Consider the following 27,477-nt stretch of genomic DNA (forward strand, 5'->3'; position numbering starts at 1 on the left):
CTGTGCACACACAAGATGATGAGCAAGCACTCCTATCTGCAATCGAGAATGCATGTGGTAAGTTAATGAGTCGACAACGTAATTAAAGGGAATCAAGGGGTTGGGGTGCACTTATGGTGCCACAGCAACTCGATTCTGCAACACTGGTTAATACACTTATGTTAATATGTTATGCACTTCCTTATGAACACAGTTCTCACTGAGGTAAATGGCACTGAGAAAAGAAAATGAAATGGTGAGAGAAAATAATAGGGTACGTGACTGACTTCGAGGACCTTAATTTGGGTACATTACCTTCTTCAGGAGATGGGGGTTTCTTTGTCTAAGGGTGCCAGCGATAGAGGGTAATAATGACAAGGGTTCATCACAAAACTAACTCAGGCTTCTAGAATAGCCACGGGGGAAGAACAAGGGGCAGCTCGAAGGGAGCAAGAGGACTGTGAGTGTCCTAGATAGGGTAACCAATGTCTCTGAGATCAATCTACCCATGTGACGCCCTTTTGTAAGGTCGGAGGATTAAGATTCCGCTTCTTCCATGTGGTTTTGTACACACACTGGTACTCTGTTTTCTATAGAGGGCTTGCATGTGGCATTTGGCGGGTAGGCAGCCTTTGCACGTGGTCACTCATGCCCCGTGTCATGGTGCCAGCACGTGGGGCCAGTTACTATGGGCCGGCTTGCTTTCTCTTCTGAGTCACTCCAGTGCTGGCAGGGTTAATCTCTGAAGGACAGCACCTAGAACTAAGGCCTAGGGGCAGATCACTCAGTCAAAGGAAGATTAAAAGAGAAATGTCGAAGGGGTGAATAATTTATACACAGCTTTCCTTTATTCAAAATTTTTACTGTACTACTGAAAATAAACAATAAGCATAAATCTTATTAAGAATTCAAGGAAAGTTAAATATTTATTCTTATACTTTATATTATTGCAATTCTTGAAGGGCAAGTTGGCTTAGAAGAGGTTTCCCTCATTGCACCTCCCCAACCAAGTTGACATTCACACCTTAGATTGGGTAGGAATGGCTACAAATAGTTAACTTGACTGAACAAGCAAAAAACTCTCCTCATATTCCTTTGGGTTACACTATCATCTAAAAATCAATAATTCTTAAGAAAGAATCAATTACAAAGCATATAATTTCACTTATGACATTTACTTTAGTGCAGAATAAATTGTGGTGCCAGGAATTGTTTTATTAAGATATCTGATAGTTACGTTTACAACAACATCAGTCCAAGTTTAAATATAAAAACATTCACAAATAACGTGACAACATAAAATCAAGGTTAGTGGTTTATTGCAAGTAAATCCTAAACTATTTCATGCACTTAATAATAAGTTAACCTTGTAAGACAAAGTAATGCGGTTAGTCTGCCTTGAAGAGGTAATACAACGAAGTATTTGTGGGCTTATGTTAGGTGATGCCATAATACTTGTACATTGTGGCACTAACACTGCGGATGCCTCGTGGCACTTATCTATGTTTGTGATGTACAATTATGCAAGTAATTATACCGTTTCTGGAGATGGGGACTCGAGATTTATATTACAAGGAATAACAAAGAGAAATAAAAAAAACAGATGCAAGGGTCAGTAATGACTGTTACGGAAAATTTATGAACGATATGCCAGTACTATATTCCTTAGCCTATAAAAAATAGTTAGGTTTGTTCTTTAGCCCAAAGGGACTCAAATTACACTGGTAGGGGTCGGTGGACGTGGTGAAGGTAGTCAGAGGGCTCGACTGCTCTGGCAGGAGCATCGGCCAATATCTACGGTAATGGCACTGTGCCATGTTGGCACTCATATGGTAAGGGCCTAATGGCTCTGTTATATACAGTTCAAAATATACCATACTTCTGTAGGCATGAAAGGGAAGTCAAAGGACTTATATTACTTAAATATCTGGCAATTTATACTCTGCATTGGCAAAGTGGGAAGCAAAGTAAAAGGTGAGCCTTGGTAAGGCATAAAATAATGTGAGTATTGATCCAAGGCGAAAGAAAATCTTACAGGAAAAGAATAAATTACAAAGTTATGAGGAAAATATATAGGTGAAGAACCCTGGCATCCTCCTTTGGACAGAGGTGCCAAAGCTCTTCGTAAGATAAAGGTGAGGCACTATGTCAGAGGGCACTAGTGTGAGTAGAGCTCATTGACTCTCTTAGGCTACCTGGAGTTTTTTATACTCGTGACCTTTCTTCCGTGGATCTCTTTTAGGTCGATGGTTTGACTTGGTAGGGGGACTCGGTGGAACCAAGTCCGAAGTGGATATGTGAGTGCCACCTGTTCCTGCTTCTTTGACAGCTAAAGCAGACATATTCTTTGTAAGGTCTACCATGAGTTGTTGCAGTTTTTTTAGTTCATCAGCCAGTTGAGATATTGCAGAATCCTCACTTATAACTGAGTCTGTGGGGGACTGGGGAAGAGAGGAAGAGGTAGTGGTGGGTGTGAGAGGCTCACAGGTCACAATGACCAGCTCAGGCACAGGTTGCGAAGTCGCACCTTTGGGTGAACTTCTTCTGTGGTCAGAAGAATCTGGAGGGGACCCAAGTATACTTTGGGTTGGCTCTCTTACTAATACTGGTAGCAGTGCCAAGCTGGGGGAAGAGAGATGATCTGGACTGGGATCTCTCGAAGGAGGATCTAGGGCGTGCTCTGGCACTGGCACTAAGGCAGGCCCAGGCACAGGAATTAATCTGGGAAATTTTTTGACATCTGCAATGGATGGAATGTGGTACTGTTCAGGACACTCACATGGCACTGGCAGAGGTTTGGAGTCAAGTTTGGGATTTCCGGGAGGGAGATTCAGGGTGTGCCTTGGTATAGGCACTGGGGCAGGGCCTGGCATTTGAAATCAATTGGTTAAAGGCTCGTCACTCGAGATGGATGGAGCCTGGCGCTACTCAGGGCACTCAAGTGGCACTGACAGTGGGTTTAATGTGGGTCCTTGAGGACTCTTGTTGCTTTTGAAGAAGTTAGGACCCTTGAATTTTCATAAATTAGGATAGGACAGGAAATCCTGTCCCAGGAGGAGGTCATATTCCCCAGGGAGATAAGTAACTACTACAAGAGTGCCGATTTTAGATCTGTGTGGTCATGTGACCCTCAATTTGATGGTGGGGAGAATCATCTTCATCTGATTGATGCACTCAATTGTGATAAGCTGATGCCTATAGATGGTGGCCTCATAGGGGACCTTGTCTTCCCTTATGAGGGAGACTTGCATGCCAGTGTCATTGAATGCTGTGACCTGGCGTGCTGGGTAGCGACCTCGAGGAGGTGCCACAGATACGGGACCCTTGGGTGGAGGGCCTAAGGTTTCAGGATTCATAACAGCAAGGGCAATGGTGGGTATAACTGTTTTATTGGGGTATTTTGCCCTCAGGGTAGAGTGCCCACGAACTTCACAGGCAGTGCAATAATTCTTATTGTAGTCTTTGCTTGTCCCATCTACGGACTTGGAGGGAGTGTCTGGTGGATTCTCAGCCTTCAAGCATCACTGTCCAGTGGGGTGCCCTAGTTTTTTTACAGTGTCCACACACTGGTTTCTTTGGGGGATGCCCATTTTTGAGAGGTGATTGAGAGTGACTTGAGGTATGCCCAAGGAACTAAGATGAGGATAGTGGGTATCCCAACTGTCTGACCAATGACAGCACTTGGTTACCATCTTAGGGGCTTTATCACACAGATGTGTAACCAGAACTGGAGGGGCATAGAACAGGAAGTCCTCGAGCTGGAAAAGCTCAAGTATTTCGCCCACAGAGGTAGCTTTTGAGGAATCTACTCATCATTTTAGGATTTTGGTCTTCTTGAAAATCTACTCAGACCAGGTCTGATTTGCCTCCTTTTGTAGGTTTCACCAACATTGTCTCCATCAGTCGGGAGTGATTTCGAAGGCCTTGACAATGGCTTCACAGACCACTACGAGGTTTTCTTGGTCCGCTAGAGCGAGAACATTGAAAGTGGTTGCGATTTTTCCTTCAAGGTGTTTCCCCAGGGTCAGGAATACTTTGTCTGGAGAGGGTTTATAAATTGACAAAACTTTCTTGACGTGGTGGAGCCAGACTTTGGGCTCAGCTTCGTCCCATTTTCTGATGAGGGTGTTGACACTGCTGATAGTTGTGTGGGGAGAGGTGGTTACTGAGTTACGACCTCCTTGGGCTCAAAGGGCGAGCTAGTATTGTCTTTCCTTCTCCCTCTCCTCTTTTTCTTTCTCCTTCTCCTGTCTCTCCTTCTCCTTCTCCTGTCTTTCTTGCTCCTTCTCCTGTCTTTCTGCCTCTTCCCTTTTCTCTAAGGCCAATCTTTCTTTCTCCTCTTCTGTCTTTCTCTCTCCTTCTCCTGTCTTTTTGCCTCTTCCCTCTTCTCTAGGACCAATCTTTCTGCATGTCTCTCTGCTTTGGCAGAGTCTTCCCTTTCTTGGACCCACTTAGTAAGGTAGTGATCCGTCATTTCTGTTTACTTTCCAATTTCCACGTAGAACTTGTAGTCCTCATTTAGTGAGGATCTGGTCGACTGAGACATCTTGAGGATGCTTGGATTGGTGTGGCCCTCGTCTATGACAATAAGGATTTAGGAAGTGGAGTAAGTGTTAGTGGTGGTACCACTAACATTTAAGAGTGCCCCTTCGGATGAGGTGGCACTGGCACTCAATCAGAGTTTGCTCTGAAAAACTTAAGTGTGTTCAAAATGAACGATTTCAGGTTGTCTCAAAAGACTCAAGTTGTTCTTGTTGAATGATTCAAGGTGTCTTGCAGGACTCAGTTTGTTCATATGAACAATGTCAGGGTGTCTTGAAAGACTCAAGCTGTTTGTGCTGAACGATTCAGGGTGTCTTGTAAGACGCAGGTTGTTCATATGAACGATTTCAGGGTGTCTCGAAGGACTCAAGTTGTTCGTGCTGAATGATTCAGGATGTCTCGTAAGACTCAGGTTGTTCGTAATGAACTATTCAGGATATCTCGAAAGACTCAAGTGGTTTGTGCTGAACGATTCAGGTGTCTCGTAAGACTCCAGGTGGTTTGTGATGAACCATTCAAGGTGTCTCAAAAAACTCAAGATTGTTCGTGATGAACTCTTCAGGGTATCTTGAAAGACTCAAGGTTGTTCGTGATGAACTATACAGGGTATCTTGAAAGACTCAAGGTTGTTCTTGATGAACTATTCAGGGTGTCTCGAAAGACTCAAGTTTGTTCGTGATGCACTATTCAGGGTGTCTCGTAAGACTCAAGTTTGTTCATGATGAACTATTCAGGGTGTCTCGTAAGACTCAAGTTTGTTCGTGATGAACTATTCAAGGTGTCTCGTAAGACTCAAGTTTGTTCGTGATGAACTATTCAGGGCGTCTCGTAAGACTCAAGTTTGTTCGTGATGAACTATTCAGGATGTCTCGTAAGACTCAAGTTTGTTCATGATGAACTATTCAGGGTGCCTTGTAAGACTCAAGTTTGTTCGTGATGAACTATTCAGGGTGTCTCGAAAGACTCAAGATTGTTCGTTAGGAATGATTTAGGTTGTCTCGTAAGGCTCAGTTGTATTCGTTAGGCATAATTTAGGTTGTCTTGTAAGACTCAATGTAGTCTTTATGAAACATCTCAGGGTGTCTCAAAAGACTCAATGTAGTCTTTATGAAACATCTCAGGGTGTCTCAAAAGACTCATTTTGTTATATATGCACGATTTTGGGATGTCTCAAAAGACTCAGGTTAGTTCGTCATGAACGATTCAGGGTTTCAGCACGATAATTAACATAAGCCTTAACACAGGATTTTGATTTACTGAGAATCGCTGGGAGTAGCTGACGCAGTAAATGGGAGGCTTACGTAGAAATTATACAGTCATGTATAATAGTTAGGGAGTTTAGTTCGTTCAAATACACAATTAAGTGCATGAATGAATGATTATGCTGGTATCGCAGCATATGTTATAAAATGATATTACTCTGGGCAAATAGGAAGCAATGGATTCTGATTATGCACAATTAAATATGTGAATGAATGATTATGCTGGCATTGCAGCAAATGTTATAAAATTGTATTGCTCTGGGCAAATAGGAAGCAATAGCTTCTGATTTTACACAATTAAATGCTTGAATGAATGATTATGCTAGCATCACAGCAAATATTATAAATTCGTATTGCTCTGGGAAAATAGGAAGCAGTAGCTCTGAGGGTACACACTAAATGTGTGAATGAAACAGTTTAGCTGGCTTCTCAGCCAAGGATGAATGCATAAAATGTGACGAGGAAAAGATTGCGCTTATTTCGAAGTGAGCGAGATTAAATGCAGTAGAATATGACGAGTACAAAAATCTTAAATCTACCATGCATCGACAAAGTTATATTTGCCTAGATCACGTGCGCAAAAGAATTTACCGTTTCTCAATAGGGACCGGACGAGCATGTGATCATGAGGGTCGTGTTTACTTTACTTATATGGAGTCAAGTGTGACTGGGGTTGTTATGAGGGGGTCAGCATGTGCATCACCATCTGAATGAAAAAGGGATGCGCAGGACTTTATGAAATGACCAAACAATAGTTGGAAATCATTCTTCCGCCACTTACTAAGTGCGTTTTAATAGATAAGGATCTTTTATGACTCATGTTAGGGAGTAAATTTTGCATGTTCGCTTTCTTGTGTTTATGAATGAAAGGGCGTGAGTTTTACGGACTTTGGTCTGTTACAAACGAATGGAAAAAGGACTTTATACGTGCTACAAGTTGTTTATTTGATTTCAAATTTCAAACGGACGTTACCTTTATGGGCAAACTTCCTGGATCTCACGTGGCCCAGGAAAACTTATGGTTTGATAATGCACTATATTTAATTAAAGTGAAATGGCGAAATTAAGAGGTTTCCTATCGAATCCTAACGATTACTATCATGCACAAGCGAGAGGGAGAAAATTTAATCCAATGGACGAAAATTGTTGGATGGGCCTTTGCTCGCGGCCAAGTAAATGTGTGCGTATCTAAAATTCCAAGCCGACAAATTGTCCGGAGAACATGGGAAAGGAAATACACACGCTATATCTGTTCTATCACTTGGATATTCCTTCACTTGCCTAGCTCTCCTGTCAGTTAAGACATGCAGTGCTATCATGCATTAGCAGCAAAACTTGTAGATTGGTTAATGCTCTCTCTTCGCTATGATTAATTTTGCATGCATGGTCTCTATCAAATTCCTAACACTGATTTTACAGTCAATCTTTTGTTCGTACCTAATATAAAAATATAAAATAACAACGCTTTTACTTACACTGTGGAACTGGCTCACCTGTCTGCTTATTTACAGAGTTTGTGCTACAGGTTCATTTCTAGTCTTGCAACCAGCTTTTAGCAATGCTATTCAGCTGATAGTCGCAATTGCAGGGTTCTTGCAAGGATGCAACTGCAAGATTCTGAGCATCGGTCACCACTGATATGGTTTTGATCTGGCCCAGAGGTTAACTTGGCCTGAACTAAGGGCAATGAATGGTTTTAAACTGAAGTTTCTCAGAAACTTACGGGCAGGGTTGAGGGTTTGTTTAGCATATGACTTTAGTTCTGGGTTCAGAAAAAAAGCATATAACAAAAAGCTGGCTTAAGGCCTTCTTCAAGTGAGGGAGTTATCAGGTAAACACTTAGGGTTTACTTAATTGATTATATTTATGTTAAACATATTGACCAGAAGAATGGGGAATAATGATGGACAAGTGAACAGATTCCTGTTGAACAATCAAATATACAATAGATGAAAAGATCCACGATGGAACACAAGGGTGACCCGCTTCAAAGGGCACTGCAATGGAAGATACAGTGGTTAGGCCACTGTGAACACACAAGATGATGAGTTAGTTCCACAGCAAGCATTCCTGTCTGCAATCGAGAATGCATACGGTGAGTTAATGAGTCGACAGCGTAAATAAAGGGATTCGAGGGGGTTGCAATTATGCTGTCAAAGCAACTCGATTCTGCAACACTGGTTAATATGTTACGCCCTTTACTTATGAACATAGTTCTCGCTGAGGCAAATCGCACTGAGAAAAGAAAACAGAATAGTGAGAGAAAATAATAGGGTATGTGACTGACTTCAAGAACCTTAATTTGGTTACATTACCTTCTTCAGGAGATGGGGTTTCCTTGTCTAAGGGCGCCAGCGATGGAGGGTAATAGTGAAAGGGGTTCACCACAAAAGTAACTCAAGCCATCTAGACCAGCCACGTAGGAAAAAACAAGGGGCAGCTCGAAGGGAGCAAGAGGACTGCAAGTGTCCTAGATAGGGTAACCAACATCGCTGAGATCAATCTGCCTGTGCGACGCCCTTTTGTAAAGTTGGAGGATTAAGATTCCGCTCCTTCTAGGTGGCATTGTACTCACTGGTACTCATCTTCTGTAGAGGGCTTGTATGCAGCATTTGGCAGGTGGGCAGCCTTTGCATGAAGTCACTCATGCCCAAGGTGTCATGGCGCCAGCACGTGGGGCCAGTTGCTATGGGCAGGCTTGCTTTCTCTTCTGAGTTGCTCCAGCGCCGGCAGGGTTAATCTCCGAAGGACAGCACCTGAAATTAAGGCAGATCACTCAGCCAAAGGAAGATTAAAAGCTTACCCAAGGGGGTGAGTGATAGAAATGTCAAAGGGGTGAATAATTTTCCCACAGCTTTCTTTTCTTCAAAACTTTTATTGTACTACTGAAAATAAACAATGAGCATAAATCTTATTTTGAATTCAAGGAAAGTTCAATATTTATTCTTTTACTTTAAGTTATTGTAATTCTTGAAGGGACAGCTGGCTTAGAGGAGGTTTCCCTCGTTGCAATATGTATGCATATATATATATATATATATATATATATATATATATATATATATATATATATATATATATATATATATATATATATATATATGTAGAATCTACTGGTCACTTTTACCAGATACATATGTAACTGTAATAGCCCTAATGCCCTCCTGACTTTTCGAATTCCTCAGTCAACAGAGGAAAAGACCACTGAAAATTACTCACCTGAAAGCTTTCAGTTATTTAGGGGAGACATGTACTCTGATTTTCTTTTTATTTGGTAGAAGGGAGTTTTGATTAGACTTTCTTATTTTCTCATTTTCAAGTAATGATGACTGGGCAAAATCTCATTCAATGAATCACAACCTTATATTTCAAACATTTTCCGCCATTATTAGTGTTTTCTGAGGGACCTTTACTCTCATTTCCGTTTTCTACACAAATGGGACCTTTGATTGGAGTATACATTTCGCTTATGTAAAAAGGACATGTTGTCAGATTGCTAATTAATCACAACTTTGTATTTCCTAAGACTTTGCACTAATTTTTCCCAGGGACGTTTACTCTCGAGTTTGTTTTCAATAGAAGGGCTTTAATTGGAGTCTCTTTATTTCTCTTTGTTATGTGATAGTTGCATGTCACCATGGCACTAATTTCTGTTTCACAGCCTTACGTTTTGTACGCCTTAATCCATGGGCTGCAGTTAGTTTTGTATCTACCTGAAATACTTTTTTAATTCGTTGTTTCACTTTTTCCTTCCAAAAGAAACACTTCGAATTGATTCCTTCAATCGTTGCAACAGTTCCTATTTCACTTTCCCTCACTGTTACAGCCACGCCCCGTAGAAGTCCCGCCATTACTGTGCTTCCTTCCGAGATAAACCCCACTAAACGTCCACCTTAAACCTTCCACTTCTTTTAATCTTTGGTCCTGAGCTAGATGAGAGCAGTGTAGGCTGCTTGTGTCTGGCTATGGTTTTAGAATAACACTGATCTATTTTTACTATTTTTAAAACAAAACAAATAAACAAACCTATGTTTCTCTTGCAACTTATCACACAGAAAAAAGGAGATAAGGGCTTAATCAGACTGGCTGACTCTCGAGGTGGTATCTCCGACAAAACATTTTGTTCGAATGTCTCTCATAAGGAATAACTACTCAGTGTACTGTAAGGTATAGTTAAGACGATGCAGTCGATGCCGTTACGTGGGGTTCGGACAAACCCTCCTTAACTCTAAACGTTCTATTCATTTTCAAGTTAGTTAAATTATATTACTTTTATTATATAAGAATAACCAAACAAGTCATTGTAGTATACACAATTTGATGTATCTGAATTTGTTGATTAAAAAAGGCACCAAACTATTTGAAACCTTCAGAAGAGGACGTTTCACGTAAGTAACAGCTGCCAGTAACACTGAGGGGATACAGTTTATCTTAAGAATAAGCCGAAAGGAGGGATCATAGACTATGAGCTGTAATAAAGGAGAAGGGAGGGGCAGGGGCATAAGGAGTGTCACGACGGGAACAGCCGTCGAGGGGGTTCACGAGCTATAAGAACGCTTCGAAGGGAGGAGGTCAGCTGCATGGAAGGGGAGGGGACGACGCATGGGCTGAGAAGCCTCCAGATCTTTCCGAGATGTTTACGTATAGTGAACTGACTGGTTTACTCTTTTTCTATATCATGTTAGAATATTTGATAGGGATTTTACAATTCGCTTTTTAAGTAAATAATTCCATATGATATTACTATGACACTTTACCGTTAAAATGATAGTATACAATTATATCTTTAGTAATCGTTGAATAGCCTATGTGTCATGATCTTTTTTAAACTCTTAATCGAGACGTCAGGCCCCTAATTTAAAGTTGGCTTTCCATCTTATATTTATTTTTCCATAATTAAACACTCTTGTTTTACGGCACACTTACTGACGGGTATTACTTCAACATTATAATTCATGGAGTTTCATCTCTTATATCTCCTTCGCACAACTAACATCTCTCAGCAATATTAAACTTTTCTTCTTGTTCCTGTTCGCTTGCTGTGACACACGCGACCAGATATATTCTTGGCTTATGAACCGATAGTACAGGTATGTTTCCCAATTCACGAGAGACTGACGAGGATTCCATCAAAGGCTGCCCTTGGACAGCTGAGAAATCAAGAGTGGAATCAATCTCTCCGCTTCTAGAAGAGAGAATGTTTGCCAAAGATCGCCTCTAACGAAGGACAAGCTTGAGACTCATAGTAATTTCAGTACAGAATCTTTCTAGTCGTAATCAACATGGCTGTTAGCGATGTGACCATAAACGGGTTATTCTAAATCGAGTGGAATAGATTTGAAATGAGGCTACTGTCTAAGTTACGTACGGGCCTAAATAGTCCTTTCAGGAAATTCCATCAAAAGGAAGAACTAAAGTGTACGAAAAGAAGAAATTTTATTTGGGTGAAAATAACATAACACCTTTAGTAGCAGAATCAGCATCCATCGATTTATCGGTCATGCCATTTTTATAACGCTTTTCGTAAATGTCTCTCGACAAAAAAAGTAAGATAAAATAAATATAAAAGTGAAATCGTTAGTATTTCGCTAGATGTGGAAGCTTACGAAAAAAGTCTCATATCAAAATGGACCCCGGTTAGCGAATGCTGTCTGTCCCTTTGTCCTTCCACACATTTCTCCAGGGATGAGTCCATTCACTAACAATATGTAGGGGTGGCTCCTGGAAAAAACAAAACAACAGCCATTGCAACGTTCATCTCTTAATTGCTAAACCAGTCAAGAACCTGTACTGTATTAGTATAGGACCAACCAGCAGGTCTCGCCACTGCAACTTCCATCTCTTAATTGCTAAACCAGTGACGAACCCGTATTGGTTTAGGGACAACCAGCAGTTCTCTGACAATTTTCTTTGACATCAGGTTTGGAAACAGATGCTAGATATTTGCGTTTGTACAGAAAATCTCCAAAAGTTTGGACTAACAAATCAGAGGACCAGTTCCAAGATGGCCACTAAAAATACTGCTATCCAATGAGTTCCATTCTAAATTAGTTGTAAAGTTGAACTTTTGCTCTGAATATAGCTACAGAATTTGGATCTGATTTTAGTGGTCTTGAAACAAATATTGATATTTCAACTTCTACATTCCAACTATTTCTGGTACTATAGCTAGTGCTTTTGTATGACTAAAGAAATTAACGGAAATAAAGTTTATCTAGAATTTTCATAAACTATTTAACAAAAATTCTTTCATACCAATTAAAACAGTATTCACATTATCGATTTACCTATCTAATTCATGCTATTTTTCAGTTATGAATGTAATATTTACTAATATAATGTTTTTTTTTATGTAAGATAAGACTAAGATTGTTTAATAGTATTAACAGTATATCTAATGAGTGTGACTATGAAAATTATTAATTACACTCTGTTTTCTCTCTCATTTTCAAAGTGTCGTGACAGAACTTCCGCAGGAAAGTGCCACTCGAGACTGAAGAAGATACCCAATAACAAGACTATGATGAAGATAAAGCAACACTTCAGTTGAAGAACTGGGAAATCTAAATCAGTGTCTTGAGAAATGGCAATGAATGGACTTATCTGGGAGCTTATATGATTTGAAAAATGGACTAGATGGTATGTATCCCATAAACTAGACAAAGCACCACTTGCAGCTTAGTAAGCACTGAAGCAAGAGTTGGGACGTAAATGGGAAGATGACCAAACTGATTAAGTAGCAGTCTTTAGATAACTGATGACACAAGGAAAGTGAAAGGTGAAAATCGCGTTTAGCCACCGGAGCGATACATGACAACCATTCCTGGGATTTTTTCAAAGAACCCAAAGATGTAAAGTGGCCTTATAGAGAAAATTGGCACTCCATGAAAGCGGTGCGTTTAATATGCACCACAGACCTAATGTGACAAATGTATGTTTGAAATATTACACGTTTTACAACCTGATCTTGAGATTTCTTTTAACAACACGAATTCCGTACTCTGTCTATGTACTTCATTACTATTGCAGTATGATAAATAACTTTAGCTTGATTTTAAGGGTTAAATAAGCTAGCCCTCCTAGAGACTATATCGGACTCCATCATTGCCCACCTAAATATGAATATGATATAAGGTTATGATACTACAGTTGGAGGCGGTTCAGTTGAGTCAACGATTAACAGTTGTGGTATAAGTCATGAAAAAGTTATCCAGACAGTGGTCAGATGGTTAAGAAGCTGGCTATCAAGTGCATCAGCAACGGCATTACTCACGATAGTAGCCGAAAGCCATAAGCACAAATTCCTCTTGTCTAAAGCTTTGGAGCTGTGAGGTTAAGATTGGTACGGTACATTTGGTAGGGATGGAATTTGAGTTAACAGAGATGCTGCTGCTCTCTCTCTCTCTCTCTCTCTCTCTCTCTCTCTCTCTCTCTCTCTCTCTCTCTCTCTCTCTCCCCAGCCCTTTGTTATACCCGAGAATGGCTTTAGAGCTTTAAAAAGACAATTATCATTTTCCGCACTGATATTTAACTACTGAGTCGAAGATTAGCCATCCATGTAGTGAAATTCCTGAACTTTAGTCGCATCGAATAATTGCAGGCGAATATCATGGGAAGTGCATAAGTTTTGACTTGAATGTATAAGTATGGATGTTCGTTCGCATGTTTCCTAAAAGACTCTTCGGTGCAATCGAGTTTTCTGCACACCCACGGCCCATGAAACTTAAAGCCGCGGCCCATGAACCTTTCAGCCACGCCCCAGTGGTGGCCTGTGTTGTTGACACCTATAGCGGTGCCAGATGATCAGCAGTTTTTGAGATCTGAGGGCTGACAGAAAAGTGCGGACGGACAGACAAAGCCGTCACAATAGTTTTCTTTTGCAAAAAACTAAAAAATAACATCGGGGAACTCATTTTCGTAATGATTCTAACGGAAGTGATTCGCACAATTTGCCATTTTTCCTCTCACAACACATTCGTATTACGTCAAAATGATTCATTATTCATTCTCATATTATCATCATGCACAACTGTTTGTTCCCCCACGGCACCCTTTCACCCTTTGAGAGTAACGAGGCGTCAAAACATCAGATGGAAAATCAGTGACAGCTGAGATGATAAAGTTTGCGTTAGGAAGGTTTCAGCATTATTTCATTGCCTTATGGTCTTATGGACTTGATATATCAGCTAAGATATTAGCAAAACTATGTGCATATACACATATGCGTGACTATGCATGCACATTACACTTTATATATATATATATATATATATATATATATATATATATATATATATATATATATATATATATATATATATATATATATATATATATATATATATATATGTGTGTGTGTGTGTGTGTGTGTATGTTTTATATATATACACACATATGTATATATATATTATATAATATATATATATATATATATATATATATATATATATATATATATATATATATATATATATATATATATATATATATATATATATATATATATATATATATATATATATATATATATATATATATATATATATATATATATATATATATATATATATATATATGGATAGACGGATAAAGATATTGAAATGCAAAGGAGCTCATTACTTTAGCTTATATATACGAGGCTTTCATATTGCAGTCTTGTAAAGATCCTCGGAGCTTATTTTTCTCCTCCGGGGTTTGTGAGAGTGACACCGTGACATTTTCTTTTCTCAGGCAAAATCATATATCCGGGTGATAGGGAATCACATACGCTCATTCGAAAGGTATCTATTCAATTTATCGCTCCAAAGAAGCCATTCATGTTACTTGAAAAAGCAATTCCATAAGTCTGGAAGAAATTCTTTGATATTATTAGGAATTTTTCAATTGGCAAGGGCCGCACCAGCCACCCCCCGAAATCCTTTCCCCACCTTTTCCCGAATAAAGCATCACTTAAAGGAAAAAAGATCGTGAGACTCGTTTTGGGCTATATGTTATGTAACTGAATATTGATCATAACTGTGTTTAGATTTTCGAAACTTATACATTTACGAACATATTTATTGTATTCAGTTATATTCTGCTAACTTTCTTCCCCTACAGTGTCTCCTGCAAAATTCTCAAGCTTTTGAAACAGTCACAAGTTTATGTCAATTTGTTAAAAGGCAAACCACATGATGTATTTTTCGTAGCTTTTAGTGGGTAACTTGGAAGGGACAGTTGATAATTTTGATGGGGCTTCTGATTATTTGGGATTTTGAAATAAACTGATGTGCAAGTTTCTTTCTGTGCTAATGATTCCAGTTCCTGATTATGATTTATCTCTGGCTTCTTAACTGACTACACTTTTTCCGTATAAGTAGCTGGCTCTACATATCCCAGCTATTAAATTCTATATCTCTGCCTCACAAAAGTTTGCAGGATATAAATAAACAACAAAAAGGTGAATAAAGTTAAGAAAGGAGTCCTCGGATTAAGAGCAACATCCAGAGGAAAATGAATCACAAGTAACAAAGATTATTCCTACTGGTTTAATAACGTACAAAGCCAATGCCTGGTTGACCAAAATGCTATAAAAGTGTTCTGTGGAACTGGAATGGAAGAATGGGCGCAAGCAGGACCTACAGGAGTCAAAATACTAGCCTGAAATACTAATGTCTACAGAATTACTAAATGTCTACAGAATTACTAAAGAGAAAATCTGGAATGATATATTTCCAAGATGTACAAATAATGTGTTAAGGTAATCTCGCTACTAGGAAGGAATGAATGCATTTATACATACATATAAATATGGATAATGGTTTGGTCACCGACTGGAGTCGTTGGAGGGTACTGTGACGAGTGTTCGAGACACTTCTGTACCAATCCATTTATCACTTATAATTCCCCTTCGGTGATATTCCCGAAGTAGTGCGAATGGGATATAAAACGACATTTGTAACTTAATGAATGTATATAAATTAAGGTGATGTGATAAAAATTCATATATATATATATATATATATATATATATATATATATATATATATATATATATATATATATATATATATATATATATATATATATATATATATATATATATATATATATATATATATATATATATATATATATATATATATATATATATATATATATATATATATATATATATATCAGATGGTTTAGAGGCAAAGTGGAGGGAACGGCAAAGGAAAACTGAATCAACAAGGGGAGAAAAAAAAGAATAAATAAAAATGATCCTAGAACATCACAAATCTAATCTCCCGAAGAAGTCTCCCAGTTTAACCTGGAACAGGACTTAAATGAATTTATACAAGAGTATAGTACACCTACATATACATTACAAATAAATCTTACATAAATATATCAGTGAGTGTGCTCACATACATACATGCTCGAAAACGGACGATAGTGATGGGTAAGTTGCTTTGTACAATGTCATTGATTGATTGATAATGTAAGTTAATTTCATGGATCGTAATAAAAGTTCCTCTAATTCTCCTTATTCGAAGGGAGATTAAATCTGTGCACGATAATGGGGAAAAGATAATTTGCAATTAGAACAAGTTATTAAGACCATGATGAGTCATTAATATAACTGCAGTGGCACCATCATTTGTAAAATTATTTGATAAATTAGATGAAATATACCATCACTTGAATGGTATGTAAAAAATTGATTTAATATGTAATTTCAGAACTTAAATCGTTAAAAGCCATGAAAAATGGTGATGAATAACAGATAGAATTAGAAACGGGGAGCCACACAAATTGAGAATCGGTCCCTAATCCAAATAGATTTATATTAAAGGCAACTGGTCCTAAATCATGAATACATTCATGTTTCTTTAAAACCGACCAATATCCATTTCAATCTTTTTCCTAGTAAATTGGTGGCGGAATGAAAAAGCTACGATGCCTAAAAAATGTTCGGGCCAAACGTTATTAAAACAAAACATTGATATGAGAACTTAAATAAATGGCAGAATTTTTCATGAGATCACAATTTCATCAAACGTTTACTTTAACACACACACACACAAACACACACAAACAGAAAACCAGACAAAAATGTATGTTTACAGGTTTTCGCCTGAGAGGCAATTGTGAAGGCAGTATATCAAGTTCTTTTTATGTCCATTGCTACCTTTTCTTTTTACACCTTCCCATGAAGTTTGCAAAAGATTGTCAAAATGATTTTTATAATTACTAATTAACTTCCCAAAGAAATGTCAGATAATCATTTTGATTGTCCTTGTTTTGGCTTAGACACCTTGCTACGAATCACATAATAGTATCTAAAGCCCTGATCGCGAAGGAAATATTTTACATAAACTTCTACGTTTAGGCCCCTTCTAAGGAGCGGCAGAGGTTTACGAGGACTTTGTACAGCGGTCTGTTACTCCCAGTTTTGGCAACTCTACTTGTAATCACCGTAAAGGCAAGAAAGCCATCTTGTGGGCCGGAGTGACAGGTACAAAAGCATCAGACAAGGTTTGCTAATTACTGTAGTACGAAAAGATTCAGTCTTGCCAAACAGAGGTACAGTGAGGCGGTGTTATAAAGACAAGAAGCAATAAGTACCAAGAAAAATAGTACAGAAAGGGGAAACAACCTTCGGTATTAGCAACAGGTTTACAACGGAAGGCGATGTGAAGAAATAGTCGATAATGGTATCGAGGTGGCCCTTACCATGGCCCGTACCATCAAAACAAGATCATGGAAGGATTTCGTCGACTTCGGACATATCATTACAGTACCAAGAAATCGTAGAAGCCGAAGATCCCTCCCTTACTTAGGATATATTAGAATAAAGACAGCTTTCTTCTTTTGTTCATGACTAAAGGTAGCTCTCTAAGATGACGCTCTCTCTTTCTGAAATCCTTGTTAGATTCATGATTATTAGAATGTATTTCCTTAGGTTGTTTTATATGAGTTTGAGTTTTACTCTTCTGTGTGCTTTGTTTAGTAAATAGACACGGATGCCCCTAATTAAACAGTTTTCTGGATCATTCTTGTGAAGCATGAATGACGTTCATGATCAGCTGCTGTTTCTCTTTCTTTCCATACCTTGATGATATGAGTTTTATTATGAGGGAAGAGGAATGCTATAAAGAGTTTAAAACTGTTATTCGCAGTATCTAACCTAGAAACCTCATTAAATTTACGGAGAATATTCACAGTCAAATTGAAGTGAAATAAATGCCTGGCATTCAGAGACCACCCGACTCCAGCCGCCACTATGACTGACATGCAGTCCTGGGGGTCCTTTGAGAGTGCATAAAACTATATCATAACGAAAAAATTAACATGTTGTTCCAAAATGCTATCCTTCCAGATGACTACGAAAATACGGTTGAAATTCTTATACTGGATTATACTTCTGCTAAAATAAAGAAAAATGAATGAATTATGTGTCAGTGTAGAGTCCTCCACCCGGGAAAGAAGCAAAATAAAATATATAGACCTCGAGGTGATGATAGATATAGATCAGAATTCCTACAACACTATTGTAAGAAGAAAAACAAAAGTCATATCTCAAGACGTCTCGGGAACATCCACGAGAAACAAGATCGGAACTTAGGAAAAACATTGTTAATTCTCTACGGATGTCTGTGTTGATTGCTGTTTTCTTTTATGTTGCACCTGGATATATTTAAGAATATGTATGTGTATGTTTGGACACTCTCTTATACAGAAATATATGTGTGTGTCCCATGTGTATGAACGCACACACACACATATATATACACACATGTACGTGTGTGTTTTGGTCACTAACAATAACAGGTTGGTAACAATGTTCATCGCTCGAGAGGTTAATTAATCAAGCAGTGATGGTCTTCGAGCATCAAACACGATGGTATACGGTATGCTTTCGTGGCCACTCAGAGTAGATAAGTGTTCAGCAACCTTACACCGGTACTGCCTCTTCGTAATATAAAAAAGGCAAGACCTCACTGTAGCCGAGGTTTCTGAAGTGAAAAATATCAGGCAGCTGGGTAAAAGGGAGTATGGCATTGGTGACTGAGACAATAATTTTGATACAGCATCGGATTAAAAAAAACCACTAATCCTTAACTTTTACGTTCCTCAAATTCATATTATACGACTGAAGATAGGTGTGATAATGACATTCCATGAAGGAATTTATCTGGGTGAGTGACTACCAATGAAAGCAGGGATCAGATGGGATGTAAACATGACCACTGGGCTGTATATCAATTCATCCCTAAATCAAGGCTCAGAAACTTGTAAGACCTGGTGTGATTTGTAATTGGTTACAATGAGGCCAATGAAGCTAACAAAGTGATTGTAGATGCTAATTAATAAATCAATTAAATCTAACCAATTTGCCAGTTGAAAAAATAAATAAACAAACTCGCAATATAAGATAATCTAATTTTAGACCACTGTTCTAATATTCCCAAATTTTGTAGTTAAAGAATTAAATTTTCTGAGTAAATAAAATCATTAATGAATAAAGCTACACACTCTTTAACTAATAACTGATTAGTTATCAAACGTTGGAATCGAAAGTACCAAAGGCCGAGATTTATTGAAACTTTCATTATTATTACTAACATTGCGAATGATTTCCAATAAATCCAGACAAATGTATTAACTCTACAGACTCTAAAATCTAAAATTCTCTGACAGTTTCTGTTTTCCCAATTTCATATATCTTTATACTCTCAATGAGGTTCTTTCGCTTTCTTCGCGTTAAGTCCAAACACTTTCCCCTCTTCTCCAAGTCCATTAAGATTGGGAAAGGTATATGTTACATAGTTGTCTGTTTCATCGATCTATAAACAAAAATAAATGAAAAGAGTGACGCTCATTTTTATAAAACAGAATATTTTGTAAAACTTTTTCTTACAACTTACTCTACATATTTTCATTATCGTTTCTCTGTTTGTTTTTCTTTGGCATTCAGGTTATTTCCACAAAAATATATGATAAATATGAATAAAATTAATAATAAGACCAGACGCAACAGGCAGACAGGCTTCTCGCTCTACAGCTATACAAAAGACGCGTTCAGAAGTTCTGCCATCCGGATCTCCCATTGATCACCGTCTGTCTCCTTCAGCATCGAGGTTCAGAAGGTAAAACCAGTTCCTTAACTAAACAATTGCCTTAACTAAAGCAAGGTAATTAACAGTGAACAATTAAGTACCAGGTATATATATATATATATATATATATATATATATATATATATATATATATATATATATATATATATATATATATATATATACATTGTTACGGAGTGTACTAAGTACCTGGTTATTACACAACTAATCACAGAATTAAAAAATTTACCTCACCTCAGCCAGATACCTGAACTCTCATAACAATAAAAATTACGACTGAGTACTCTAAAGGTAACAGTGGTCCCTTAAAAAAGCTTATTAATCTTGCAAAAAATCAAACTAAGTTTATCAAAACAAGTGTAAGGTATCAACAATTAAACAAGAAATATACTAGAGCAAAAGGGTATCACTCCATCAAACATCTTTTAACTGTTTCCCTGGTCTTAATTCACTTCAGCAAAACTAAAGGAACAAAACATGTTTATCACTTTGCCTTATGCACACAATTAATCCTATTCACTGGTGGTCAATAAATGGAACACCGTTTTTTAAAAATTTTAAATACAAAAACTCGTTTTTAAATTCAAAATTTAGAATTAGAATTCACAATCTGAAAAAATTTACTATTACTTGAAAACAACACAAAATTTATTTAATTCTTGAGTTAAAGTATTAAACAAAACTAAATCACAAACACTTTAATTTATCAAGAAATTATATTAATCAAGCAAAATTTAAACTATTAAGAATTACTCAACATTTGAATATAAAATCTTAGTAATTGAAAACTAAATCAAGTATGCAATATTAAATTATCAAGAAATATTCAAAATGCTAAGTAAATAAATGTTAAATCACCAATATATAAAATGTGAAAAATCAAGAGATTGCAAACACAATAACACACAAAAATACACAAAAGATTTACCAATAATAATTCCACTAAGGCAAAATTTCCCTAATATACCTTATTATACCTTACACAAGCTTGTGAAAACTTTCGCAAAATCACCTGAAATGCAGCTACTTGAGATTCACAAAACAAACTTTTTTTGTTAGGCGCCCTTACACACTTGTTCTACATTTAGATCTCAAAAATTAAGATTAATACCAGTGACCACACAAATATTTTATGTTAATAACTTCTCTCTTTTGAAGAGAGAGAGAGAGAGAGAGAGAGAGAGAGAGAGAGAGAGAGAGAGAGAGAGAGAGAGAACCAACATGAATGGTCTCTGAAGGCAGAATGACCAAACTTTAGGACTTCAGCAAGGAGTGAAACAATCAGACGATGTCACTACCAGAGCAAAACGTTTTGGGGCTGAAACTAACTCGTTAGAACAATACGTGATCAGAGCAATGTACTCTTAGAAAACATGACATAATCATTCAAGACATGTGAATTTACTCTCATAGAGGAATATGTGGCTCGAGCAGAAAATCGTATGGGATGATGCTCTTAAAGAAATGTCATCACAGTCAAAACAGATAGCAGCTGGCTAGCCATAAGCGACACGCTTTCAAAACAAGATGAAGAACCAAAGTTGGTTTTCAGAACAGTACATGAAACATAGCGAAATCTTTCATCTTTTTCTCGTATGAGACAAAAGCTTACATGACTTGATTGCCATTCCCTCACTTGTTAAAGCATTATCTTTCGCAATGACAACTGAACCAAAACATGACATACAAAATCACGAGTGCAGAACACTTGTTGCTGGGGGACAAAATGCGTGATCACATACTACATTATTATTAAAACATATTACTAATTCTAAATTACGCTGGTAAGTTATCCAAATCACTAACTCTTTTGAGATCTGACATTACACTACATATGATATTTCAACAATTATTATTACACATAACACAAGATAAATAGAAGAGTAAATATATCAAACCATGGAATGCTATCCATATTACAAGGCAATATCATGAAAATATCTACATATTCATATATATATATACATATATATATATATATATATATATATATATATATATATATATATATATATATATATATATATATATATATATATATATATATATATATCCTTCATTGCAAGATAGCTTAGGTTGACTTCAGCACAACAAAGAGATATAGATTGGTATATGAAAAGAATAATGAAAATAAAAATGTTTCCATTAAAGGTTTGGCTTTATGAAATTATGAACGTTATGAGGATTATAAAATTGGTATAATTTTGAAAAGGAAGTTCTATTGTGCTAAGTATTAAAAGGATAAACCCTCTAAAGAAAACTAATAAACTAATTATTAAACATGTGATGTCTGTCTCAAAACAGTGAGAAATAAATGTTTCTGTTTATTAATCATAATTTTATATTTACTTTTTGCTTATTAATCATAATATTATAGTTACTTTAATTTACTTCTACAATACACACACACACACACAGACTGTGCTTCCTTGGGAGATTGAAGGAATTCAAATGATCTTCTTGCCTGGAGGGTTTATCTGATGGTCAGCAGTGCAGGGAGATTAATGAACAGGATGTGGAAGGAGTCAGAAGGTGATGTAGGCTGAAAAGGAAGGACGTACGGCCGAGGAAAGGAGTCTCAGGGTCGAAGGAGTAAGAAGGTGGTAGAATCGCGAGGAGAAGTTGAAGGGAGAATTAGTTCTCAGGGAAGAAAGCTGGAGGGTCAAAGAGTAATGGGGGTTGATGAGTAGGGTGGAGCAGAAATTGAAGGAGGATGGGGTTGGATGGTAAAGGAGTAGAAAGGTTAGGGAGGAGGAGAGTGATGGAGTAAGAGGGAGAAGTTGAAAGAGAAAAGAACTGGAGGGTTAGGAAGGAAAGGGGGTTAAGGAGTAGGAAGTGACATAGTAGGGTGTAGAAGTTGAATGATGAAGAAGTTAGATGGGAAAGAAGTAGGAAGATGAGGATGTAGGAGCATGATGGGGTAGGAAGGAAAAGAAGAAGTAGAGGGAGAATGATTTAGAGAGGAAAGGAGCTGGGTGCTCAATGAATAAGAGGTTAATAGATTAAGATTGATGGAGAAGAAATTATGAGAGGAAGGGATTGAATAGTAAAGGAAGAATAAGGTTAAGGATTGATCATGAGGGAGTTAGATGGAATAGTTGAAGGAGGATAGAGTTGGAGGGCCACAGAGTAGGAGGTGATGGAGTAAGATGTAACTGTTAAAGGAAGAAAGAGTTATAAGGTTAAGGATTAAGAAGGTGATAGAGTGGGAAGGAGTTGAAAAGGATGAAGTTACAGGGGAAATGTGGTGTGGGGTCAAGTAGTATGAAGGTAATGGAGTAAGGTGGAGTAGAATTTGAAGGAGGAAAGAGTAGGAGGTGATGGAGTAGAAAGAAAAAGAAGTTTAAGGGAGGGAGAGAGGTTTCTGAGGAAAGAAGCTTGAAGGTCAGTGAGCTTTAGTATAATGGAGTAGGATGCAAAAGAAATTGAAAGATGAAGGGGTTAGATGGCTAAGGAGCAGCAAGGTTAAGGATTAGGAGCGTGCTGGAATAAGATGAAGAAGTTGAAAAAGGAAGGAGCTGGAGGAAGTTAAAAAGTAGGAGTAAGAGTGAAAAGTAGTTGAAGGGGGAAGGCATTACAGTTATCATGATAACCGTAGAACCATTCAAGATACTGCCTTGATATTTTCACTCTAGTTCTAATGTTTTTACAATCAAAACCCAGTGTTAACAGAATCCTGTTTTAATTTTCAGGCATTTTGCTCAGAGCACATATTAGTTTTTGGAAAATACATACTGTACATATGTATTAATAGTTCTATAACTACAGTTGCCATTATACTTGATGCATACAAACATTGCTAAAAATACATACAGCTGAGGTCACTTGGAAAAAAATAGAATGTGGCCCCCAGTTGCTAAAAGGTTGCTCATACCTGGAGCAAGATGTAACAGTTGAATGAGGAAGGAGTTAGAGGGGAAAATGGAGCTGGAGAGTAAAGGTGCTGGATGTTGATGGAGTATGAAGGAGAAGATGAAGGAGAGGGATTTTGGGGGGAAAGGATCCAGATTAGCGAGGAATATGAGTATGATAGAGTAAAACAGAGAAGAAATTGAAGGGTAAGTGGTTTGATGTAATGGATTTTTAAAGTTAAGAAACAGAAGAGTGATGAAGTAAGAAGGAAAAGTTAAAAAAGGATAGAGTTAGGGGGTTAAAGGATAGGAGATGATGGAGTATGATGGAGAGGTTGAAGGAGGAAGGAGTTGGTGGGTTAAGGATTAGGAGGTTGATGGAGTAGAAAGGAAAAGAAGTTGAAGAGGAAAAGTTTTGAGGGAAAAGGAACTGTAGGACGAAGAAGCATTTGGAGGTGGAGTAGGATGAAGGATATATTGAAGGAGGAAGGGGTTGAATTGTAGAGGAGTAGTAAGGATAATGATTATGAATGAGATGGAGTAAGATGGAAAAGTTGAGGGAGGATAGACTTGGCAGGTTATGTAGTAGTAGGCAGTTCCTCGTTGGATGAGTCGGTAGAGTTGTCGGCTAGCACTCTGCTAAGCCCGAGTTCGAGTCTCTGGCCGGCCAATGAAGAATTAGAGGAATTTATTTCTGGTGGTTCGGATTCCACAATAAGCTGTAGGTCCCGTTGCTAGGTAACCAATTGGTTCTTAGCCACGTAAAATAAGTCTAACCCTTCGGGCCAGCCCTAGGAGAGCTGTTAATCAGCTCAGTGGTCTGGTTAAACTAAGGTATACCTAACTTTACGTAGTAGTAGGTGACTGAGCAATATGTATACGTGGAAGGAAGGAGTTAGAGGGTTAAAAATTAGGAGGGTGGTGTAGCAGGAAAGATAATAATTTGAAAAAGAAGAAATCTGGGGGGAAACGGGCTGCAGAGCCAAGGGGTTGGAGGGGTAGCTGAGGAAAATGAAGAAGAAATTAATAGAGGGCTCAGGAGGGTTAAAGATTAATAGGGTGATGGGGTATGAAGGAGAGAAGTAGAAGGGAAAGAAGTTAGATGTGAAAAGAGTTGGATGATCATGGAGTTTGGTGTTGATGGAATAGGATAAAGGGGAAAACGAAGGAGGATGGTTAAGGAGCAGCAAGGTTAAGGAGTAGGAGCGTGATGAAGTAAGATAGAGAAGTTGATGGAAGAAGGAATTGGAAAGTTAACGGGTAGGAGGTGATGGAGTAGGATTGAGAAGTTGAAGGGAGAAGGCATTAGAGAAAAAAGGAATTGGAAGGCTAAGGAGTAGGACAGTGAAAAGAGTAGCCGAATGGAGTAGTAGAGGAAAGGAGTAGGAGGAGGAGAGGGAAAACGTAGGATTGAAAGGAGTAGGGGCCAATGAAGTGATAGTTAGAATACAAACGAATAAGAAAAAAAGGAATAGGAGGGGTAAGAATGGGACAGGGAAGTAAGGAAGTAGTGGAAAGCACGGGGGATGGAGTGGGAGTAAGGGGATTAAGGAATAAGGAAGGAGAAGGCGCACGAGGTGGACGGGTAGACAGTAAGAAGGAAGCAGAAGGAGTAAGAGCTAAAAGAATCGATAGGGTAAAGAAGGGTCTTAACGGAGCCAAGTAATCAACCCCCAAGAACAGGTTTCTTTTGTGTTGAGCGTTTGCCTGGTTGTGTCTGTGCTGGGAGACAGCTGCCATGGAGACGGAGAAGGAGGGGAAAATGTTTCTAATGTGTTGCTTAGGGAATAAACAGAGAGAGAGAGAGAGAGAGAGAGAGAGAGAGAGAGAGAGAGAGAGAGAGAGAGAGGTCACTGTTACCACGGGGAAATGTACTGCAATCGAAAGAATCAGCCTTCTCAGAATAAACCCCTGAGGAGAATAGTTAATGTGGAGAGACTTTTGTTAAAAAACGAATTCGCATAAATGCAATTCTTTTAATTTTCGTTTTACCGAAAGCGCTCATCACAAAGAAAATAAGAATTGTTTTCAAACACGAAAAAAATGTATTTCCTTTACGTAGGAGATGAGAGATAGAATACATTTTTGTTTATCGCTCAAAACCTTTCCTTTGTATCTCTGGAAAAAAATGAAAGGGACTTTGAAGCAAGGCTCCGGATAACAGAGTTTCATCGCATACTCGCAGGACAACAGTAATTGAAGAAGCTGCACCTTCCACTCACGCTATTTAGAGTAAGACTGCAAACCGGTTTACGGCAATCTCACTATTTGGTGTGCGTTAGTCGAATCCCACGGGATGATCGTCCTTTTTATTTGGATTCAACTCCCAGTAATTAGCATATCCGAAAATGTCTGATCAAATCGAGAAGTTATACTTCATTGTGGCTTTTGAAGATAAAACCATTTTAGGCGAAGGTAACCAGTAGATTCTATGATTATCTAACTATCTACACACACACACACACACACACACATTAATTTTGGAAAAAAGTGACGAGAAACAGTAATGAGTGAAATTGTATATTATGCACACACACACACACACACACAGTGTACAATATACAATTTCACTCTACTGTTTCTCGTCACTTTTTTCACAAATTAATAATATCTCGTCAACATTCTCTGAACAAAACAATGAAATCTATATGTTTTCACATGTACATGTATACGTGACTGTGACATAGGTAGGTGCCGTGTGGCCATCTGCAAATTCAGCATCCTATGCCCGGGCGGGAAAGTCACCTTGAGGGCTTGGAGACAATCTTGGGCGGAAGTACCGGAAATATTCGTCAGCGTTCTGTATCTAAGCTTCCATGGGCGCCCGCAGCATATTTTCCAAGGGGAGGCAAATCTTAATACATACATGGACAGTTTCCGGTATCATGCAGACAGACACTTCTGACCCTTTGAACTTGCAGGTTAATTACAAAAACAGTATCAGCGTCTGCATTTCTTTAATGAATAAAGCAATTATATATATACATACATACACACACACACACACACACACACATATATATATATATATATATATATATATATATATATATATATATATATATATATATATATATATATATATATATATATATATATATATATATATATATATATATATATATGTTGTTGCAAACGTGGGTAACCACTTCATAATCAAACCCAACTCCCCAACTAATTTATAAATTAAAAGAACTATTTTTCATACTGATAACTGAGGAAGGGTGTGAGAAACTCAGCCCCTACCTAACTTCCTCTCCATACTCCCCTTTTGGTACATTTTTTGACCTTTCCTAAGAACTGGTGACCGCTTGAAATGCCTCCTTTCAGGTAAAAGGAGAATGGAGACGAAGCCTGCTGAAATCCTCTGGGAAAGTTGAGCCCCCATAAAAACTGGCAAACATGGGTTGCCAGAAGTCATCAGAACTTGGAAAGGCTTGACAGAAAACGGAGATCGTGACTCAGTTGCAATCTCAGCGTCCTCTAAGAACGACCAAATCTTAATCCGCGAGGGCTTAAATATGCCAGATGCCAGAGCAACTATCTCAGAACGCTACCTAGCGTCAGAACTAACGCGTATCCCTTTGCAAGCTCCATTTTTGAGCCGACCCACATGGTCCCTTATGGCCACTCCCAGTACCTTCAAGCATGACCCATTAAACTCATCCCTCCGTCCCTGGTGCATTCTTTCGGTGAGGCTCTCCACCACTATGTTATAAGGTAATGTCCTGATTTGAG

This window comes from Macrobrachium rosenbergii, chromosome 56 (assembly GCF_040412425.1).
Source record: "Macrobrachium rosenbergii isolate ZJJX-2024 chromosome 56, ASM4041242v1, whole genome shotgun sequence".
NCBI classification, from domain to species: Eukaryota; Metazoa; Arthropoda; class Malacostraca; order Decapoda; family Palaemonidae; genus Macrobrachium; species Macrobrachium rosenbergii.